Below are 10,817 nucleotides of genomic sequence, written 5' to 3'. Positions count from 1 at the left end.
TTGAAAGAGCAGTACTTTAGTTCTTCACCAGTGCTTGGAATTCATCAGTAGATTGAGCTTCAGTCTCCAATCTTCATCAGTACTTTAGTAGCAGTTGTTCTATTGAGCAGTCCTTTGAAGTCTATCAGATCCTAGATAACCACTGACAAGGAGAGAGCTTAAAGCAAACAGCTGCTTATGACTAATCCACTGTTGTGAACCGGTTTTGGCTTTCATTATCTGTTCCTCTGATAGGGTTCAATCCCAACATTTATACAATGAACAGTTAATGATTTAAAAAAGCTAGTATTATTAGGATTTAGGCACTAACTTAAGGTAATAAATCTTGAGAAACTGAAGGGAAAAAGTGTCTCAGAATCCCACATCCGCGAAGTGAAGAACACAAAGATGAAGGGACAGACTATATAAACAACGGCCCAAGAAGGGATTAAGCATACCTTTCTCGGCCTTTTGGCTAAGATCAAGTGTAGTATATGTTCTATATCTGATACGTGGGCCAACAACCCACTTTGTATTAATCTTATTTTTCATGGGGAAAGGCCCACCACAGTAGCTTGCTATTGGTGTCTTTGCGCGTCTCATTGGTCTTGCACAATTGCCTTGGCCTGGTGTACCCCTCCAATTTTTAGTCAAATCTTTTATACCATGGCTCTCTAGGACATCTTTTTTTTTTATTATTATTTTGTTTTATGAACAATTGGAAAGTTGTTTTTTATGATATCTTTATATTTAGTGTACTTTTTAAATTTTTCATCCGTCCTGCGCCGTCTGTGTTATGTACACATAGTGTATCTATGTGTGGGACCTTGGGAGGGCAGAAGTAAAAGTACACTAATTTTAACGTTATTTTATTAATTTCGTGAAAATAACGTTAAAAAGCGAGGGACGGTTAATCATGCATCATGTGGTGGTGTTGATAGCCGAAAGACAAGGGGGTACATGCACTAATCAGCTTTTGTCCCAATTGCTGAGTGTTATGTACCTTATGTCCAAGGCTTGATGCAACACTACTATCGAGTCAGGGGTCTCACTGGAAGCAGCCTCTTTATTCCTACGTGGTAGAGGTAAGGCTGTGTATATCTTACCCTTCTCAGACCCTACATTAGCTTTGCTATTGGTGGGATTTACACAAGTAGCAAGAGTGAATAATGTCTTTGAATTTTGCATTTGTTTGCTTTGAGAAGTGTGTATTTCAACAATGACCAAACTGGTAACCTCTTTGATTCAATTGGTTAAAGTAGGTGACACTTCCCATTGGTAATGAGGGAATATATCAACCTCTCTAGATTCAACATTGTTATCAGCAAGAAATATACAACAACAGTTATATTATTGCAACCTTGGGCCTTAAGCTAAGAGATAGGATTGTTTTCACAATGTTAAATCCTTTTGGTGGGTTCTTTGGGACGTGTGACTTGTCATATGCCCTATACTGCACAACTAGGTTCTTGTACGTCTCATATATGTTGTTGATATTGTTGTATTTTAACTTCATATAAGATGTTATTTTTGAAACCTTCAACAAATTTTAACAAAATATTTAGCTGGCATTTTAATTTGCATAGGCTTGTACAATTATCTATCTGGCTTTCCTGTTTACTTATGTGTTGACTTTAATTACAGCTTTTTAGGATATGCAGATTTTTTTTTATTGAAGAAGACGTATCGGAAATTTTGAAGCGTTGCTGTTTTTGGATTCGATGAACATATTATGTTACGCCCTTTAAGGGTGAAAGAAATTTTGTTTCATGGAGGTTGTGGCTATTGGAGAACGTAGACACTTCTGTGAAGGAAGATTTAAGAACTTCATAATATTATTGCAATAGTTTCAACTAATATTCACAATAATTTTTATCTGGCAACTGAAAATCGTCCCTTCTAAGTTATAAGTTCTTCATGTGTCAATGATTTTGTCTTATACAGTTCTGTTTGCTTCTTTCTTTGTTGATGTTGTTATACGTAAAAGGTATTAGATGAAACAATTATTAAACTTAATTTATGATATGTATATGTATTCGTATGATAATATGATAACTAGAACTCGATATGTATATATGATAAGTCAAGGTGGATGTTATAAGCGGGTAATTTAAACTGCCAATGACAGTTTCCCGCTTGAATTAACCGCCAAGTTTGACATGTATATAAGTGTAAGGACCGGCATCATTTACCGGTACCAAGACACTCAATTTCCTTTCGTTAATTGTCTGTCCATTCGTTTGTTTATTATCTGTTAATTATGTCAAACAAGTCCGCTGCAAACCATTGTTTGAATCATCTGCAAGATGATGATGTTCAGATCAAACCTGTGTTAACCCCAACATGTGGTATCAGAGCCACGGGGACAACACTTCCCTGTCAACACTGCAATGACAAAGAATCCAGACGACCACTGAAAATGCATCGAACAAAATTATGTTATTATTGTCATCGTCCAGGCCATTTCATATACGACTGCAAATCAAAGGAGAATGATGAAAATACACAACTGATCTCTCAAGCAGTAAATGCAGGAATAAGAAAACAAAGAGTATCAGTGGAAGAAAGAAACGAGATGATTGTGACTGGTTCAGAAGGCGCGGTACATGGGGAGACATATGGTATGTTAGTCTTTCGTTTACACAACACTATGCCGGTAATCTAAATGTTTTTAAACGTATCAAACATTTAGTGGGGGTTGAAACCAACTCGGGGGAAAATGATTTCTTGTTTATGAGGGGTATAGGGATTGTGGAAGTCAAATCCAATAACGAAAAACTGTTAATTCAGGGTGTCTTATACACACCGGAATTAGACAGAAACGTACTCAGTCTGAATCAGTTAACTATGCAAGGCTTTACGGTTAAGAAGGACGGAGATACTTGCAAAATATTTCCTATGTTCTCATCTCCAATTGATAACACAGTAAATGAAATAACGGGGTTAACGAAGGAAGATGAACTAGGCCTAAAGGAAAAACAAAAGGTCATACGGCTAAATGATGTAAATGAAAAATATAAAGAGGAATATCTTAATTCCTATTTCGAAGATTTACATGTTTCCTCCGATGAAACGGATTGGAGTGTGATGATCATAAGGGCTTTGGAATTCAATGATTTCAAAGATTGTGTGAATCTGTTAAATATGTTAGAAGATAGCAAGTTTGTGTTCCATTACAAGTACGAACTCGAAAAGAAATTCGACGAAATGGTGTCTTGGTTTCTTATAAGTTTCCTGGGTATAACAACAAGGCCAATGCCTCCGGTTATGACCGAGAACAGGAAAGTGGATCTGCTGAGTTTATACATGATTGTGGAACGGGATGGGGGTTACAACAGTGTAACCGAAGATAATCTCTGGCCGATTATCGCCAAAGACATGGGCTTTGAATACAAGGATGGTGAATACATGCGGACAGTTTATGCCATGTATTTAGACATCCTTGTGTACTATTATAAGTTTAAAGCTGTGCAGACAAAAGCCAACGATTCAGAAAGGATGAAGGATAAGCAAGATGCACCTGAATGCAGTCTCGAAAGGAGCACAAGTGCTGAAGAAGTCAAGAATGTAACTGAAGTGGAATCCTTTGCGCTGTATGCAGAAAATAGTTGGGAAGGAGCATGGAATGCACACAAGAAACGAAGAAAGTTTAACTTTGATCATGCAAGAAAAGCGGTTGAAGAAGCAAATGCAAGCGTTCTCAAGGGTGTTTCTAAACGTAATTAAGTTTAGGGGGAAGTATTAGATGAAACAATTATTAAACTTAATTTATGATATGTATATGTATTCGTATGATAATATGATAACTAGAACTCGATATGTATATATGATAAGTCAAGGTGGATGTTATAAGCGGGTAATTTAAACTGCCAATGACAGTTTCCCGCTTGAATTAACCGCCAAGTTTGACATGTATATAAGTGTAAGGACCGGCATCATTTACCGGTACCAAGACACTCAATTTCCTTTCGTTAATTGTCTGTCCATTCGTTTGTTTATTATCTGTTAATTATGTCAAACAAGTCCGCTGCAAACCATTGTTTGAATCATCTGCAAGATGATGATGTTCAGATCAAACCTGTGTTAACCCCAACAAAAGGAACATAGAATGAGGATCCAAGTATTCATGAGATTTTCATTTGTAAATTACATTGCTCCTAGAAATAAGAGATACCAGAAGCATTGCTTTTACAAATGTTCCCTTGCTTTCTGATGAAAGATGCAGACCTTTTGTTTAGATATCGGCTATCCTTATATTATGTGGTCCTGTAATGATGGCTAGGTTATGACAAGATGTCAAAACATACACACAAACACACATGTTATAATAGAATGAAGTGGATGATCACTAACGAGCTAGTAGAAGATGTGAACCTTGGTGAATGAATACATGTGATTCGGGATCCATGCTTTCACTGATTAGTTGGAGGGTCAAGTCAATGTAATTGTTCTGGGGTTCAAATATTTGAGATATGCCGGATCTCAGGCATTGAAGTCATTATTAGTTGCAGCAAATTCAATTTAAACATGAATACATGATCGTAAATAAGGATGTTAAGGGGACCCGGGGTGGTTCACTAGTGATGGGTTCTAGTGATGGGAGCACCCAATCAAATAATGTCATGTCAGCACCCAATATTCTAGTGATAGTGATAGAAATGTAGTGGGGGTGGTATCACTAGTGATGGGGATTCCAATATACAAGTATTAATGCACAATGTACAAGTGATATCCTATAAAACTCAAAAGTTTAACGCGTAATGGTGGTAACGCGTTAGATATATAACGCGTAATGGTGGTAGCGGCGGCGGTGTGCTTTACGGCCATCACGCGTGAAATTCTCCCATAACGGGACCGCCCCGTCCTGCCTAATAGTTGATGACCCGTGAAATACTTAAGTACCATTGATGACATATACAATTGTGGAGTTTTTCTTGTTTTTAACATAAGAGCAATTATATCACTACTAGAAAATTGGCTTTTTTAACACCCTTTTCCATCACAAATTATGCGTTGTAAAGTCAGGTTTGCTACGGATTTGTGACAAAATCTTGATGTTGGAAAAAGCCTCATCGGAAACTATTTACTACACATTTGAAAAGCAATTTTCAACGAATTTCTAACGAAAATATTGTGTCAGAAATTTGTAACCCATTTCCTATGGCATTTCCTATATTTAACAAAAAATTGCTACGCATTTGTGACAGAATATTTAAAAATAAAAAAATATTGCTACGCATTTGTGACGGAATATTAAAAAAGCTGGAAAATCCAGCTTTTTTGCTAAAACCTTGCAGGAAAAAAAAAAAAAAAAACTGTTAAGCTGACCCATCCTATAAACAACAATTTCAGGTTTTGGGTCGGATTGCTTAACATGTTTAATACACAAAGTTGAGGCTATTTCGCTACAAATGACCCGTTATCTGTTTTGCATAAAAAGCATAACAGAAGGAACATCCGTAAAAGTTTCTTCAATGCGTTGTTGACAACAAGGCTATGTAAGTTTGAACTCCGTCAAGTCTTGTAATTTTAACTTTATTCGATAACCTTCAGATGGCGAACCTCAAACCTTGAATATTTTACGTAATTGCTCAACCTACAAGATAGAGATCCCAGGTCAAATGACAAGTTCAAAAATAAAAAAATTTAGCAATAACAAAGAAGTGTGATCATTAACTCTAGATTCTCAATCAAATTTGTTACTTTTAACTTTTAGTGTGAAACTTATATCTATTTAAAACTTAAAACAAGATAGTTTTTATAATGCAAAAAATAAGAATAAAGTGATATGAGAATATCTCGGTTCAACCTAGCATGAAAGGTTTGCCACCAAGAATGCATTTAGGGCTCCACAAGTCCACCACCACTACATAATGAGTCGCTCCAAGTAGAAGTCCAGGTGGTCGATACCAGAGTGTCACAACACAAACTGTTAGTGCCACATTTCCACCATTATCAAACATATTTGCCAAATCAAAGTCTGCAATTTCCACATTTCCTTCTGCGACATCAGCAACAATTGTAAAAAGGCTAGAAAAGAGGTCAGTGTTATAAAAATATAGATATTTAAGCAAAATGGCATATAAATATATGATATATATATATATATATATATATATATATATATATATATATATATATATATATATATATATATATATATATATATATAACAAAAAAGGCCTGGAATAAGAGAAATGAAAAAACACACCGATAGTCACAAATTTCATAACCATAGGATATAGTCTTTTCTTTGTCAGGAACTCAAAATGAATGGTCACAAGTTTATAGGTTTTCTTAAAGTACACCATATTCTAATGACAATAATGAACTATATAAGATGCAAACTGAGCTGAATTATTTAGTTTGGGCCAATAAAAAAGGAAAAATTACTTCAAGGGTCTATCCATAAGTATATAACCATATGCATCAGAGACAAAACACCACTTGTTAAAGCCTTGAAAATATGGAAAAGGTGATTAATGAAACCACAGTAGATGATAAGGTTTGACTAGTAAACTTTGTGATTAAGGTATCTTTTGTAAAGGATCTATGTTTCATTTTAATGAAATATGGTTAGATTTCATACTTTACGAAGGACTCGTTCATTCAGTTGAAAAAAAAAAAGTTTACCTTTCAAATCACCATCTGAGTTAAAGTTCCCTGGAGGCTTTCCCTAATTCTCTTCGAAAGTTGTGGCGTATGAAGTTAACTGTTGGTACTCTCTTACCAACAATGTTGAGATTTGGACTGCTGAATTGAGCTTCTTTGTCGTGAAGAACAACTGCACTCAACTCTACAGAAGTTGCCGAAAGTCCTTCCATGTCTTAACCGTCTCTTTTAAGGTCTTGTAAAACAAAGAAAATGAATGAAAACATGTTCAGGTAAGCAGCCATTCCAACATTGCCTTTGTCTAGTGGGAAGCTGAACACAATAATTGCAACCCTCTTCTCAGTCTACAAGTTTTTCTTATCACAAATTTTACAGTAAATCATTCCATTTGATTTCTTTAAGACATACTTTATGTTATCTGGATACTATACTTTGCATGCCAAGAAAATGTTTTAGGAGCTGAGCAGGGGTCTCACCTTCGATAGACCCTACCAATAGCTTGTTATGAGTGAATCTTATTGGGTATGTTTGATTATGTATTTGTTTGTTATGTCATCAAAATCAGAAGTTGATATGAAAGTTAACATCATGGGTAAAGTACCTTCGTTTTCCTCTTCAATTCTGCCCATTTGATTGCTCTGGTACACAACTGCTCTACTCTCTTGTGAAGAGAGAGTGATTTTCCTGCAAATTTAATGTCATGAGCTATGTTGTACTACAACATGTACTTCTGCAATGAGCTAAAGTTAGTTAATTATATGGCAATTTACTTAAATCTTCTACATTAGCATAGTTTTATATCAGCATGAACTTTAAAGATCGAAGGGTTAAATAAAGGTGTACAACATGTAACTATTTACCTGCTCTTTGATCACACCCTGCAATAACAATAGGTTCCATGCCTCCATCAAAGCGGTTGCTTGGATAGATGTATAATTCAGGTAAATAAGCGAAGGACCTTGTACAGCCCGCGCCTTATCTACACAAAAGCGAAGGACTTTACGCCAAGGTGCAGTTCAGGCGCACTTTTCATAAGTAATAACGTATTCTCGAATTATCATGAGTGGTATTTGATTAAACAAAGGACCTTTTGGTGGCTTTAGGTTCAATTCAAATTGGGGAAAATGGGAACATGTTTGTTTATACTTTATATATCCCTTCAGAAACAACATATAATAAAGTTGAGACCCTTGTGAAGGGAAGTTTGTGCACTTAGCAATAAATGTCTTTGTGTCATGAAATTGTGCTCACTAGAAAAAAGAGCAATCATCAATAGTAATGTTACTAGTTACTCCATGATCTACCCTTAGAAACCACATAAATAAGATAATATGAAAGAAAAACAATATGTGAAGACTGTGAGTCAACTACACGAATCAAATAAAACACCTAAGATAGTCATAACCTAGAGCACTAGTTTAATCCTTTAGCATATCTACCTAAAGGGAAACACTTAACCTCATTATCAAATTACTCAATAATCATGTAAAACTTTTGAAAACATTAATCATCATATCAAAACCCTACGACATGACAGTAGATCTACCAAACTTAAGCCAATGATATGTAAGAAATTCACCTATTCAAAAGCCAAATTGTTATACATTTAAAGCATCAAGTAGTATAACATACATAGTTTATTGAATATGAAGGATGAACTAGGGGATATACCTACTTTGTTAAGGTTGTTCATACTAAAAATTTCGGAAGCATGTAGCTCCAGAGGGCAGCAGTTAGAGATTTATCAATCAACATATATAAACCTATGAATCTCATTGATATATATTTGTAATTTGTAAATCTCCAGCCCTAGCAGCAATTTACTTCAAATTCACATATAAACAGAGTCCTTGTAATAAAAAAATCCTTTGCCATCAAATATACACATAGAAACCTATGAATCTAATTGACTACAAATCTGCAAATCCTCATCAGTAGCAGCAACTTACATCAAATTTACAGAGAAGCAAACTCCTTGTAATCAGATAGAAATGGTTTACCAACGATAAATGAATGAACAATAGTTTTTAACATCCATTCTGCCATTGTTGCCGACGATTCGAGAGTGAAGGGAAGGAGTTCGGAGACGTACGATTGTTGAAAAACGGAGGCTAACAGCAGCAATTCCGCCATTGTTGCCGACGATTCGTCAGTGGATGGAGTTCCGATCTCGATGTTTGCTGATTTAGATCCGCTTTGAAGCAGGAAGAGTTCCGATTTGGAGTATTGACATGTATCGTCTCTCAAGTGTCCTCTGATAACTAGGGTTCCGATTTTGGGGAATGTAATTTTAGGTTTGACATTTTGAGGGAAACAAATATATTAAAAGGAGGTAAGTCCGGACCCGTTTACTACACAATATTCGATTTATTGCATTTATTTTTGTTTGTTAAAAAAGATATTTCCAACAACTTTGTGACAAAACCATGACAAGATTAGCTGATTAGGATCCTTTTAACTGTGTAGCAGTTGTGTTGCAAACTCGTATAAAAAATTAGGCTTTTTTGTTTAGTCAGAATTGCATTGCAAATGTGTGAGAGTTTGTGACACAATTTTTTCCGTAGGAAATTTACGTAGCAAAAAGACCACTTTTCTAGTAGTGCAAACACATATGTTTCTAGAGGTGGCAAAACATGAATTTGGGTCAAAGGTCCCTTTTGGTGCGGACCCAAAATACTTTTTGGCTTGTGAATGAACATCTATATGAAGCAATTTTAGGTACTGCTTTTCGATTACTGGATATGACAAGTATGAGTGAGTTTAGAGCAGATGCTCATCTATCTTTAGACCGTGGGGTATGGTGGGGCGGGAGTTGGGCTTGGGTTGGAGCATTAGTTGACACGTGGCTTGGGTGGTAGATATGGGCTAAACCCACATTCAACACGGTATGGTAGGCGGGGGTTTGGGGCGTGGGTTTGGTGGGCTTCGCTGGGCTGACCCCCTGGACTATTTGAATATTATTTAAAACAACAATTTAATATTTTTAAATAAAGAAAATTACAAAAAAAAAATCCTAACTTTTATATTTGTTTTTTTATCTCTTCTCTCAACGCCAAGACTAGTTGTAACTCGTCACCCTGTAGGTGATCAATGGGCTGGGATAGAAATTTCAAATCATCCCGTTTTTTGTTTCTGGGCATCTCTAGCGGCATCTCTAGATTCTTTGCTGCTTCGTATTTTGGCCATTTATTGTTGGAATACGTTGAATGTATCCAACTTGCATGAAATGTCATTCAACTGCTCGCTGTATATTCCCCTACGCCAATGCAACTTCTTCAGCAACGACCATTTTTTGTTGTTTTCGTTTGGCAGTTTCAACTACTTTATCCGCCTCGGTTTTTTTCTTATAACTTCTCTTTTTGATGGGTTTCGATGCGGAAGGACCATCATTGGGTGGTTGAGTTTCGGGAACGGTTTTGTTTTGTGAAAGGTCGATGGAGGTTGGTGAAAGGTCGATGGGCGATTGTGTAAACGGGGTAGGTATCGAATCGTCGGTGTGTGGGAAGTTAGTAAACACATGATTCCTGATATACGATGCATAACTCGCTTCAATGGGCATAGAAGAGTGTATGAAAAATGGACGAGCCATTGGACGAGTGGGTGGTGGGTATTAGATGATGTGATTTTGTATATCTTGATTATTATTGTAAATATTGTATTTCCTTTTCCTCTCCTTAATTATAGGAGATTATGTTGTACCTCTCACTATTTAATAGAGATAATACCTCTCAAATATTTTGAGGTTGATTTTACAATATTGTTACATGGTATCAGCCTAATTTTCCTCTCTCTTCAGCCCCCTTCCCTTCATCGTTCTTCCTCTTCCTTTTTCCTGGGAACCCTAATGGCTACATCACAAGACATTATCCACATGCCTTCTGCTTCTCACCTTCCCACCATCAAACTATCATCCGCAAATTACCTTGTTTGGCGCACTCATATGCGGCTTCTCCTTTCCATTCACAAGCTGTCCTCTCACATCGACGGCTCTTCTTCCCCGCCATCTGAAACCACCACCGTTGACGGCAAATCGGCATCAAATCCGGAGTTTGTTACTTGGACAGAATCTGATCAGAAAGCTGCTCTTCTTATTCTTTCGTCTCTTACTGAGGAGGCGGCTGCCGAGGTTCTCGGTCTCAATCAGGCGAAGGAAATCTGGAATGCCCTCGAGAATCTGTACAGTAATGCGTCCGTTGAACGTGTCCAAACCCTCCGTGATTCTCTCA

General features: G+C 36.5%; 1 long non-coding RNA gene and 1 pseudogene across 4 annotated transcripts; one reads left to right on the top strand and one right to left on the bottom strand.

Annotated features, from left to right (window-relative positions):
- Nucleotides 1-433: 433 nt before the first annotated feature.
- Nucleotides 434-619, top strand: LOC118490778 (annotated as a pseudogene).
- Nucleotides 620-5,190: 4,571 nt separating this feature from the next.
- LOC110929497 lies at nt 5,191-8,898 on the bottom strand. Of its 4 annotated transcripts, none has more exons than XR_002587182.1 (6): nt 8,541-8,898; nt 7,452-7,570; nt 7,193-7,275; nt 6,613-6,826; nt 5,789-5,980; nt 5,287-5,575 (listed from the first exon to the last, which is right to left on the bottom strand). It is a non-coding gene; the product is annotated as an uncharacterized LOC110929497 (long non-coding RNA). The 4 variants fall into 4 exon arrangements; XR_002587183.1 differs by having other exon boundaries at nt 8,592-8,898; XR_002587184.2 differs by having other exon boundaries at nt 5,191-5,575; nt 6,613-6,903; nt 7,452-8,898.
- Between the last annotated feature and the right edge of the window lie 1,919 nt (nt 8,899-10,817).

This window comes from Helianthus annuus, chromosome 3 (assembly GCF_002127325.2).
Source record: "Helianthus annuus cultivar XRQ/B chromosome 3, HanXRQr2.0-SUNRISE, whole genome shotgun sequence".
NCBI lineage: Eukaryota > Viridiplantae > Streptophyta > Magnoliopsida > Asterales > Asteraceae > Helianthus > Helianthus annuus.
The sequence above is the reverse complement of the archived record's forward strand: the minus strand, read 5'-3'. Positions and strand labels throughout refer to the sequence as shown.